Raw genomic sequence first — 12,254 nt, forward strand, 5'->3', positions numbered from 1 at the left:
CCCTTTGAAATTCGATGTTCACCGGCAGTCCGCTATTGCTGTGAAGCTACATGGGGTAAAAAATTTTAAGTGAAGCCGAAGCAAAGCAAAAGCAAGGTGTAAACAGGAATGCAAGCTAACCATTTTATTTAGTGACAGGAGCTTTGGCTGGTGTTTAGAGAGCTTTAATAAAGACTGGCTGAAGCCTTGTTTTGAAGCAAGTGTAAACTACCCGATAATGTGTATTAAAGCCGAAGCAAGTGAAAACGAGCTCTTACAGTCCTGTTTACACCTTGCTTTTGCTTGGTACTTCGATGAGGCTTTGGTGGAGCTTGGATGGGGCTTCAATGAGGCTTCGTTAGGGCTTTGGTGGGGCTTCAAGCAAGCTTTGTCATAGACTTCTATGGAGGCTTTGAAGATGATTTGGAGCACCACTAAAGCGACATGGGGTATCATTTTTAAAGCGAAGTTGAAGCAAAGCAAAACAAAAGCAAGGCATAAACAGGACAGTAAGCTAACCATTTTATTTAGTGACAAGAGCTTTGACTGGCATTCAGAGAGCTTTAACGAAGTGTGTCTGAAGCCTTGTTTTGAAGCAAGTGTAAACTAACTGTTAATGTGTGTTTAAGCGGAAGCAAGTGTAAATGAGCTCTTACAGTCCTGTTTACACCTTGCTTTTGCTTGGTGCTTCAATGAGGCTTCTGTGGGGCTTTGATGAGGCTTCAATGAGGCTTTGGTGGGGCTTCGATGAGGCTTTGGTGGGGCTTCGATGAGGCTTTGGTGGAGCTTGGATGGGGCTTTGATGAGCCTTTGGTGGGGCTTCGTTAGGGCTTCAAGCAAGCTTTGCCATAGACTTATATGGAGGCTTTGAAGACGATTTGAAGCACCACTAAAGCAACATGGGATATAATATTTGAAATGAAGCAGAAGCAAAGCAAAACAAAAGCAAGGCGTAAACAGGACAGTAAGCTAACCATTTTATTTAGAGACAGGGGCTTTGACTGGCATTCAGAGAGCTTTAACAAAGCGTGTCCGAAGCCTTGTTTTGAAGCAAGTGTAAACTAACCGTTTATGTGTATTGAAGCCGAAGCAAGTATAAATGAGCTCTTACAGTCCTGTTTACACCTTGCTTTTGCTTGGTGCTTTAATGAAGCTTTGATAAGGCTTCAGTGGGACTTTGATGAGGTTTCAGTGGGACTTAGATGAGGCTTTGGTGGGGCTTCGATGAGGCTTTGGTGGGACTTCGATGAGGCTTTGGTGGGACTTCGATGAGGCTTTGGTGGGGCTTCGATGAGGCTTTGGTGGAGCTTCGATGAGGCTTTGGTGGGGCTTCGATAATGCTTTGGTGGGACTTCGATGAGGCTTTGGTGGAGCTTGGATGGGGCTTTGATGAGCCTTTGGTGGGGCTTCGCTTCAAGCAAGCTTTGCCATAGACTTCTATGAAGGCTTTGAAGACGATTTGAAGCACCACTAAAGCGACATGGGGTATAATTTTTTAAATGAAGCCGAAGCAAAGCAAAACAAAAGCAAGGTGTAAACAGGACTGTAAGCTAACCATTTTATTTAGAGACAGGGGCTTTGATTGGCATTCAGAGAGCTTTAACAAAGCCTGTCCGAAGCCTTGTTTTGAAGCTAAAACTAACTAACAGTTAATGTGTGTTGAAGCCGAAGCAAGTGTAAATGAGCCCTAAAAGATAAAAAAAAAAAAAACAAGCTCCAGAGGGAAAGCTGTTAATATAGAATGTGTCTAGAATAAAGCGCTAAACATGATAAATGAATTGATTAGACACTACCAGAGAAACGTATCGTTGAAAAGACTGAACAACAGCAATGTTTCCACCCCAGGGTAGTCCTAGTACATAAACTTATCACAAATAAAGCTGGAAGTGTTATTGTTGCTTTCTGAGAACTCCACTGATTGCAGCATTTATCATTTGGCTGGAGACAGATCCATCCTTTGTGTGAGTCCAGTCCAGGTTTTGCTGAGGTTTGTGCAGAGAAATGCTGGAAGTTGAGGGGAAGCATTTGGTGGATTTTTAAGCAGGGCTGGATTGTGTGCTGTTGTTGGTCCAGCGTGCTGTGACAGGTCCAGGGAAAGTTTGCGCTGATGTGAGTCAGGGATGGATGGTGTGTGTGTATGTGTATGTCTCAGTCCTGGGATCCAGGTTCCTTTGTTTCCTTCTCTCCCTCATCCTAGACATAGACACTGCTCCTGCTCTGCTTGACTAGGAGCCCAGCTATCCTGCACTGCAGTACAAACCCAGGTCTCCTCCCCTCTCCTATCTCCCCCACTACCACCATCCAGGGGAAGGCACGCTCTGCCCAACTTTCTGCCCGTGCCAACCCCACCGGGGTTCTCCTTCTCATTCAACACCATTCCAGCTGTCTGCGCGGAGAAGATGCCCTACACCCCGGATCGCCAGGAGCTGGCGGGGTGACGAGGTAGGTGATGATGGATGGGAGAGAGGTGCTCACACCCGGGGACCACTCAGATCGCCTGCCATGGTCATCGGGGGGCAGATCCTGGGGGTACAGGGGCAAGTGGCATGGGGCATGCTGGCATCTTCTATGTGGGCTGGGATCTGGATTATATTAGGTGCTGGAGATGTATACAGAGCAAGGGACATGGAATAGGATGGCTGAGAGTGGGCTGTCAGTGGTTCCCTCCTGCCATGCCACTAGATGATGTGTCACAGTCCATAGAAACTCTAAGCACTGTCATCCCCATCATTGGTGGTCCCTCATCATCTCCACCACATTTATCTACATCTGCATGGAGAACCTGTAGAATGGCACATCTACGTGTCCATGTATGTATTAAAAAAAAAATACACACACACATACACACACACACACACATATATATATATATATATATATATATATATATATAGATAGATATCTATCTATCTCTCTCTCTCTCTCTCTCTCTCTCTCTCTCTCTCTCTCTCTCTCTCTCTATATATATATATATATATAATGTATGTACATCTATTGAGATATATATATATATATATATATATATATATATATATAGAGAGAGAGAGAGTAAATATAGAATAATATATATATATATATATATATATATATGTGTGTATATATATATATATATATATGTATATTTAATTGTATTATACCAGTTTGCGAGCGTTTTAATATATATATATATATATATATATATATATATATATATATATAAACACAATTGTAAAGCACTCACAAACTGTGGGCGCTATGGAAATCCTGTATAATAAAAAATACAAAATAACAAAAAAAAAGATATATATATATATATATATATATATATATATATATATATATATAATATAATATACACCTTAAAAACAATCTACCTATCTTTCTGTCTCTATATTATATCCACTACATAGACCTAGTGTTGACTAGACACGGTTATGCATCCACAGCTGTCACACAATCATATACACATGTATAAAAATGTCTTTCATTCACACTGCAAATATAAAAGGAACCTGTAAGGAATACTCCTTTCTTTTTTTGGGTTATACCTAAAAAGTATTACATGACCTATGTATGCTCTTCTTATGTCAAACGCCTAATTGAATTAGGTTCTTGCCAAGGAGCCTACATTCCACAGTAAGGTTTATTTCCAGGAGCTTACAGTCCATGGGGGTGAAGGTTCATGAGGAATCACTTATAGTCCTTTTGTAAGGTTTATGTGGAAAGAGCTTACAGTCTGTTGGGTGAATTGGGTTCATGTCAAAAAAGCTTACAGTCCATGGTAAGGTTGGTTTTGAGGAGCTTACAGTTCATTGGTTGAATTAGGTTTGTTAAGGAGCTTACAGTTCATTGAGAAAACTAGGTTTATGTTGAAGAGCTTACAGTTTCTTGTAAGGGTTGTGACGAAGAGCTTACAGTCTATTAGCTGAACTAGGTTTATGCAGAAGAGCTTACAGTCTACTGTAAGATTTATGTCAAAGAGCTTACAGTCTATTGAGTAAACTAGGTTTATGTCGAAGAGCTTACAGTCCACTGTAAGGTCTGTCAAAGAGCTTACAGTCTGTTGGGTGAACTAGGTTTATGTGGTGGAGCTTATAGTCCACTGTAAGGTCTGATGAAGAGCTTACAGTCTGTTGGGTGAACTAGGTTTATGTGGAGGAGCTTATAGCCCACTGTAAGGTCTGACGAAGAGCTTACAGTCTATACATGAATGGAGGCATCAGATGGACACTTGGACAGGACAGTCTTGCAGATGTTATAATGGTGGGACACACTTGTCCAAGTGACACCTCCACTTCGACAGGGTAGAAGTGTATTGCAGATGGCTGGCTTCCACTGCAGTGCTGACCAGTTCAGGATGGGTGAATGTGATTTCTCTAGAAGGTAGCAGACCAGATTCTCTGAATACAACTGGAACTGAATAATTTTAGCATTTAGACTTTCCAATAAAAACGAACCCCTGCCAACCGTAATGCCATCCTTCTAGGTCTTAGTAATGTCAGTTGGAAAGAGCAGTTGGAATATATAAATCTATTTTGGTGTGAGCTGTGTAAGGAAAGCACAGTGGTTCCATTGGAGTGGTGACTTTTCCCATCTGCAGTAGATGTCAGGCTTCTCACCATGGTGCTGCAGTGCTGGCTCTACTGGTGCTGCATGGGTTACAGAGGAGCTGTGATAGAAAGTCATTTGAGGTGACAGCAGCTCAGTGACTGGGGTAGCAAAGTTTTGCACCACGCATTCCCTGATTCCTTGGAGTGGAGGGGATACACGGTACATGCTTCCCTAGCCTCAAGTCACCTGCACGCCTCGGTAACGTATGTCACTCACTAACGATGCCTTGCAGTGGTTCTGGCTGGAACACTGAGCAGGTAGCCCATACATCTCACCAGCGATCTGTCATTTCAGTGTGCTTAAAGACCATAACACACTGGATGGTCTTTGAGCAGCTTCTTTGCAGTGGCCGGAATCCAGTCTCCAGGGCCAATATGTCATGTTATCATTCAGTAGTGGGGAATGTGAACCTTGATGTGATGGAGTTCATTGAAATTCACAGAAGCGCCTATAAATGCTTGCCGATCTCAGGTTAGAATTTATGAAGAAGGAACCTGGAGCAATAGTAATATTGGACCATAAAGCTATGCATCTACTACACACAGCATGTTTTATGTCAAAGGCTCCATGTTTGCTGAACGGAAAGTCTAATCATCTCCTAGAAATGCTGACACCTGTTCCTATCATTTGTAGAAAGAGAAAGCTTGCTTTCCAAGACCTTGCCATAATGGTAGCACTAAACTGGGTGTCACATTTTATTTGATGCTAGCGGACACAGGCTTGAGAAGGAGGCAGATGAAGAACTATATAAGGTGACAGATGTTGCATTGCTGTCCCAAAAGAGCCCGCAGTCTCATCCCCTCCTGCCACAGCTGTTCTACTAAGAGCCATCGCTCCTAGCACTGAAATATTCTGCTCTCACTTCCAGCACTTGGCTGGTTAAAATCCCTGACATCCAGAAACTGACTGACAAGGAGATCTTCGAATTAGTCAATTGCTGTAGAAAACCTGCTTCCAGCCTCCATCATATTTAAGGGAATCATAATGCGTCATTTTAGAATCGAAAGATTCCATGATTGTACAGTCAATGCTAAACTGTTCCGTGCAATATCATTTACCGTCCTATGGTCAGGACAGCTTGGCTCTGAACATATGTCGGTACATAATAAAGCGGCTATGAAATGATCAGAATGCTAAATGTGGGATTCTCCATAAACTGCAACTCAAGCTTGACTTCTGTAACGTTACTGGGAAACAGTGTGGAGCTGGCCAAAAATTTCCAGCCTAACCAAGCAGGTTTTCATTGGGGTCATCCATTGCCATTGTTTGAATAATCACATTTTCACCCGTTATAATTAATCGCATGTATTATAAAATAGATACCTTATGCCCATGGATAATCTTGGGGCTTGAACGTAAAGGTCTTTGCATAGATATTGGAAGACAACGTGTGACAGTCAACTTATTCTGGATGTCATATACCGTACATGCTTCAACATGCACAGAATTTTATCATAATTCTCCTCTACCATGTTGTGTGCACTTCCGAAATGTGTTTTCAAAGCTACCAGTTGTAACAGATTTATTTAGATATATACAGAAATGTAAGGAACAATGCAAAGCATATGACCAGCCATGGCATCTAATAAGAATTTCTCTTTTACTGACCTGACTTAGTCTTAGCCCTTTTACACACGGTCGGACATTCTGATGGACAATGTCCGATAGGACCGTGTTGTCGGATAATCCAACAGTGTGTGGGCTCCATCGGACTGTTTCCGTTGGAGTATCCGATGGACCAAGTTTTTCAGCTGGGCTATAAAATTTTCAGACAACATGATCCGATCGGACTTTGTCCGATCATGTGTAGAGAATTCCAATCGCACAAAGTGCCACGCATGCTCAGATCAAATTCCTAGACCAAAGTTATTGGCTACTAGCCTGAATGTAGTCCCATCCTAATGAAATAACGTCATCACATTAAGTGCGATCAGATTTTCTGACAACTTTGTCCGACTGTGTGTATGCAACAGTTTCGGACAAAATCCGTCGGAGAAAATCCGACGAATTTGGTTGTCAGAATGTCCGACCGTGTGTACAAGGGCTTAGACTTATGCCGCGTACACATGGTCGGAATTCCGGCCAGAAAAAGACCGATGAGAGCTTTTCATCGGAAAATGCGACCGTGTGTATGCTCCATCGAAATTTAGCTGTCCAAATTTCCGGCAGCCAAAAATTGATAGCATGTTCTCAATTTTCCTGACGAAAAATTTTTTCCATCAGTAATTCCGATAGTGTGTATGCAATTCTGACACGCCAAAAAATCACGCATGCTCAGATTCAACTACGAGACAGAAGCTATTGGCTATTGGCTATTGAACTTCCTTTTTCTAGTTCTGTCGTACGTGTTGTACGTCACCGCTTTCTAAACTATCGGAATTTGGTGTGACCGTGTGTAGGCAAGACAGCTTGAGCGGAATGCCGTCGGAATTCCGTTGGGAAAACCATCAGAGCTTCTTCCGTCGAGAATTGCGATCGTGTGTACACGGCATTAGTGTATTTTTTTTTTTTTTAGTTAAATAATTATTTAAGGGGTTCACTTATGCATACAGATAGTACAGTTATATCAAAACGCCGGAACTCAGATAACACTGGTAACATACCCTGATAAACATATATCTGAAATGTTGTCAGTTGATATTGCGTTACAAGTTACCCAATTCCCTATGAGCGCTACTGACCATAAGGGGGAACACCTGCCTGTGTGGAAGAGTGTTCGTTGGAAACCAACTTTTCTGTTCATATAGAACAGAGCAAACCCTAAAGTTTTCAGCCTGGATGTCACACCACTTCCTCAAACTCAATCTATCCAAAACTGAGCTAATAATACTTCCTCCCGCACGTGCCCCTTCCCCTGATTTATCTGTTAAGATCGATAGCACTACTATCAGCCTGTCATCACATGCCAAGGTCCTAGATGTAAGTCTGGACTCTGAACTATCCTTTTGGCCCCACGTCCAATCACTGTCCAAATCTTGCCACCTCAACCTCTGCAACATCTCAAAAAGACGCCCCTCTGCAACATCTCAAATATACGCCCCTCTCTAATCAGACACCACAAAGATCCTAGTTCACTCCCATCTCTCGCCTTGACTACTGCAACTCCCTCCTCACGGGATTACCCTTACATAGGCTATTCTTTTTTCAGTCCATAATGAATGCTGCTGCCAGGCTCTAACACCTTACCAATCGCTCTGTGTCTGCTACTCCTCTCTGCCAATCCCTCCACTGGCTTCCACTCACCCAACAAATTAAATTCAAAATACTAACAACAACTTACAAAGTAATCTACAACTTGGCCCCCAGCTACATCACTAACCTAGTCTCAAAATACCAACCTACACCTTCTCTTCATTACTACCAAGACTTCCCGCTCTCTAGCTCCCTCGTCACCTCTTCCCATGCTCACCTCCAGGACTTTTCCCAAGTCTCTCCTATCCCCTAGAACTCCCTACCCCAATAATAAATAAATATCTGAATAAAGAGAGAGTGGGTAATTAAAACTCTCTTTGACATCGAGTTCATGTGGAGGGGTACATTTGTGGCACAAGGACAGTTAGAGTGTTCTTAGATAAGCTGACCGTAAATGGTTGCCAGCTCGTGACTATATGTAACTCTGTGGAAGGCAAAGACAGAAGGAGAGCAGCGCCAGGCGGGAGGGAGGGGCCAGGTGTGCCAGCGAGGGACCTAAAAAGAGGAGGATCGGAGCTGCTCTGTGTAAAACCACTGCACAGAGCAGGTAAGTATAAAACCCCAAATCTTTTAATATCACTTTAAATGAGGGTCAAGGGAAGTGAAGGTGGAAAAGGAAGGAGCAACAGGAAAGGAAGGTAAGGGAAGGAGAAAAATAAGGACGGAAAGGGGGTTTGGGGGGCAAAAAATGAAAAGAGGAGAGCGTATACCTCAGCAAGGCTCTGATACAGATATGAGATATTGCTAATTTGTATTGTAAATATTCAGTGGAGTATTGAAATTGTTCCCAATAGAACCATCTGGCTGTGTGTTCTCCTGCCTTTTACACAAGGGCAGAGGTGAGGTTTTCCATAGTTTGCATATCGTTCATCCTGGAAAACCATTGCCTTAGCATTCACAGGCTCAATTGTTTCCAGTTGCTGGGGATACATGCCCTAGCAGCATTTAATATATGGATCAGAAATGACCTCTTGTAACGTTTCCTTGACAGCGGTGTCAAGTTTAAATAGACAGCCGCAAGGTTGTTAGAAAAAGAGATATCCGTGATGTTGTGTTATGATTTGGGCAGCTTGTTGCAAGAAAGGCCGGCTCACAATGGAGCTAGTACACATATGCGGTGCGAATTCCAAAAGGGTCCTGTGCATTTTTGGTTCAGGTGTGAATTCAGCCAAAATTTCAGACCCGAACCGGTGAACAGGAACGCACCGGACCTCAGGCTGGAAAATACGGCCGCACATATGTGAACCTGCTTTAACTCAAAAAGTAAATTTGTGTTATTTTCATATCACTGTATGTTGATACAACATAATTTACAGATTTACAGTAATTGTAAAGTGTGTTTGTTTTTTATTTTTTATTTAATATTTTTAAATAATTTTTAAATAACAAGCATGTTATACTTACCTGCTCTGTGCAATATTTTTTTACAGAGCAGCCCTAAACCTCCTCTTCTGGGTCCCCCTGCCGGCGCTGTCCACTCTTCCTCTTATTTGTCTGCTCACCTAGAAAGCTGCTTGCTGGGGTGCAGACATGCAGGCTTGATCCAAAGCCGGGCTGTGTGCATCAATTGACCCGCTCAATCCTTCTCCCAGGATTTGATTGGCACCAGCAACATGTGCAGTGAAGAGAGAGGCAGGGAGCAGCGCTGGATCACGATCGGGCTCAGGTAAGTATTTGGCAGGGCTGAGGGGAAGCTGACCATGGAAGATTTTCTACGTTAAAGTAATTGTAAAGTCTCATTTTTTTTGTTTTGTTTTTTTTCTATAAAAACAACAGATATGTTATACTTACCTGCTCTGTTGCAGTGGATTTGCACAGAGCAGCCCCGATCCTCCTCTTCTTGGGTCTCTCTTCGGCTCTCCTGGCCCCTCCCTCCTGTTGAGTGCCCCCACTACAAGCAGCTTGCTATGGGGGCACCCAAGCCGAGTCACAGCTCCCTGTGTCTATTCAGACATGGAGCCACGGCCCCCTCTCTCTCCTGATTGGCTAGATGACTTTGACAGCAGTGGGAGCCAATTTTGCCACTGCTGGGTCTCAGCCAATCAGGAGGGAGAGTCTTGGACGGCCGTGACTCTTGTGGACATTGCTGGACAGAGATTGGGCTCAGGTAAATATTAGGGGGGTGCTGCACACAGAAGACTTTTAATCTTAAACAGAACTACAGTCTGCTCACATCATTTGTAATAAAAACATCTTTTCCATTCTGAAGCTTCCCTTCAACCACTTTGCATAATATTTTATTTATACTGTGATTCTGTATGCTGTACGCCGCAGAAATCTCCCTCCTCTATGTCTGGCTGCATCCATTTTAACTGTGGGCAGCTGAAGCTGCTACCTGTTCACTTCCTGACAAAGACACACAGAGGCACACCTGCAGCTCTGAAGCTCTCATTGGCCCTCTTATGACTCACCCCCCTCCTTTCCTGTCAAACTCACGAGAGTGGGAGAGAGATCTGTGCATGATTTCATAATTCACAGACTAACAGATTTAGTTAGCATTGTAGCTACGCTACCATTTTTATATTGCATTGATGAATGTGCTGGTGCTATCAACCCTATGCTTAGATACGATACATAAATTGGAAAATCTGCAGATAAATGTATGATGATAGCATACTGGTGGATGTCAGAACAGTAAGCTAAACAAAAAAAGTGACAGAAGGGTAAGATGACCGTGGTCAGTAATAAGGGGCACAACTTGCTAGTAGTTGATGAGTATATGCTTGCATTTGCGCTAGGAGTATCCATAGCAAGGGTTGTATATTTGTCAACGCCCATGCCTGCTTACCAAACAAGGTATAGATATATGCCTAAGAACCTTTTTTTTTTTTTGGTTTTTAATCATTCTTAAAGGTCAACTTTACCTTTTTGTGGAAAAAAATATTCATTGTTGTGCATTTCTTAGAATAAAAAAACAGCCTTCATAGCTCCTCTCTGGCACTGTTTCCTTTAGACTTACCGTATATACTCGAGTATAGGCCGACCCGAATATAAGCCGAGGCCCCCAATTTACCCCCAAAAAACTGGAAAAAATTATTGACTCGTGTATAAGCCGAGGGTGAGACATGCCTGTCCATCCCTGTGTGTCCGTCCATCCCTGTGGGTCCATCCATCCCTGTGTGTGTGTCCATCCATCCGTGTGTGTGTGTGTGTGTGTGTGTGTGTCCATGCATCCGTGTGTGTGTGTGTGTGTGTGTGTGTCCATGCATCCGTGTGTGTGTGTGTGTGTGTGTGTGTGTGTCCATGCATCCGTGTGTGTGTGTGTGTGTGTGTGTGTGTGTGTGTGTGTGTCCGTGCAGCCTACCTGTGTCCAGCCTGCCTGTGTCCAGCCTGCCTGTGTCCGTCCAGCCTGCGTCCCGTCCAGCCTGCGTCCCGTCCAGCCTGCGTCCCGTCCCGGCCCGGCCCGTCCCGTCCCGAGCCGAGCCTCCGTCCTTCAGCTCTTCGTCGGCGGCCATTCTAGGATTCAAAAGCCGCGCCTCCGTCGGTGATAGGCGGAACACTCAATTTCCCACTGACTGCTGGGAAATTGAGTGTTCCGCCTATCGGATGTCCGTGATAGGCGGAACACTGAATTTCCCAGCAGCCTGTGTTCCGCCTATCACGGACATCGTCTCATCCTCGTCCGTAGTACGAGGATGAGACGATGTCCGTGATAGGCGGAACACAGGCTGCTGGGAAATTCAGTGTTCCGCCTATCACAGGCGAAGGCGGAGGCGGAGGCGCGGCGTTTGAATGTTAGAATGGCCGCTGTCTGTCTGCTCGATACGCTGATCGAGCAGGCAGACAGCGATTACTCGAGTATAAGCCGAGGGGGGCACTTTCAGCCTCAAAAAAGAGGCTGAAAATCTCGGCTTATACTCGAGTATATACGGTAATGCTCTAGATCAGAGATTGGCAATTTTCACACTCCTGCTGTGGTGAAACTACAAATCCCATCATGCCTCTGCTTCTAGGAGTCATGCCTGTGATTGTCAGGGTTTTGCATTGTCTCATGAGACTTGTAGTTTCACCACAGCTGGAGGGCTGAGGTTTCCTATCCTTGCTCTAGATGTCTATTGTTGCTCATCTTCTGTGTTGAATGGTGGCCAGCGTCATTCAGCTCACTCACTACCTGTGAGCCTAGGCTGTCATGGAAACACCTCTTGGGGGTGCTTCATTATGCAATCTTGGCTCACACCACTCCTGGACTGAGTGACACTCAGTGCTTCTGCTCAATTGAAGAGGAGGGACTGCTTACCACCTCCCCCAATGAAGAGAAGAAAGTCACAAGATCGACCTGAAGAATTATTAATGTACAGGATTTATATAGCACCAGCAGTTTGCACAGGGCATTACAAAACGAAGGCAGACTTTACAGTTACAATGCAATTTGGTACAAGAGGAACCAGAGGGCCCTGCTCATTAGAGCTTACAATCTAAGAGGGAGAGTGATACAAAAATGAGTAAGAGTGGGGAATGAGCTGATGGAGAAAGTAAAAACACTGTGTATTATT

The 12,254-nt window shown here is 43.9% G+C and overlaps 1 protein-coding gene across 8 annotated transcripts in view; it reads left to right on the forward strand.

Moving 5' to 3' along the window:
- Positions 1–2,094: 2,094 nt before the first annotated feature.
- The window catches only part of DLGAP3 (DLG associated protein 3), a 655,676-nt gene continuing 645,516 nt past the window's right edge, over positions 2,095–12,254 (forward strand). For 6 of the 8 annotated variants that reach the window (XM_077481739.1, XM_077481741.1, XM_077481738.1 and 3 more), the window contains exon 1: positions 2,096–2,421. The gene's annotated coding sequence lies outside the window, so the exon portion shown is untranslated. Of the gene's footprint in view, positions 2,422–12,254 lie in introns of all 8 variants that reach the window. The other 2 variants (XM_077481746.1, XM_077481744.1) reach the window with 2 other exon arrangements.

The sequence above is a fragment of the Lithobates pipiens genome, unplaced genomic scaffold (assembly GCF_037356315.1).
Source record: "Lithobates pipiens isolate NorthernLeopardFrog02 unplaced genomic scaffold, aLitPip1_a1.2 Scaffold_16, whole genome shotgun sequence".
Classification (NCBI taxonomy): domain Eukaryota; kingdom Metazoa; phylum Chordata; class Amphibia; order Anura; family Ranidae; genus Lithobates; species Lithobates pipiens.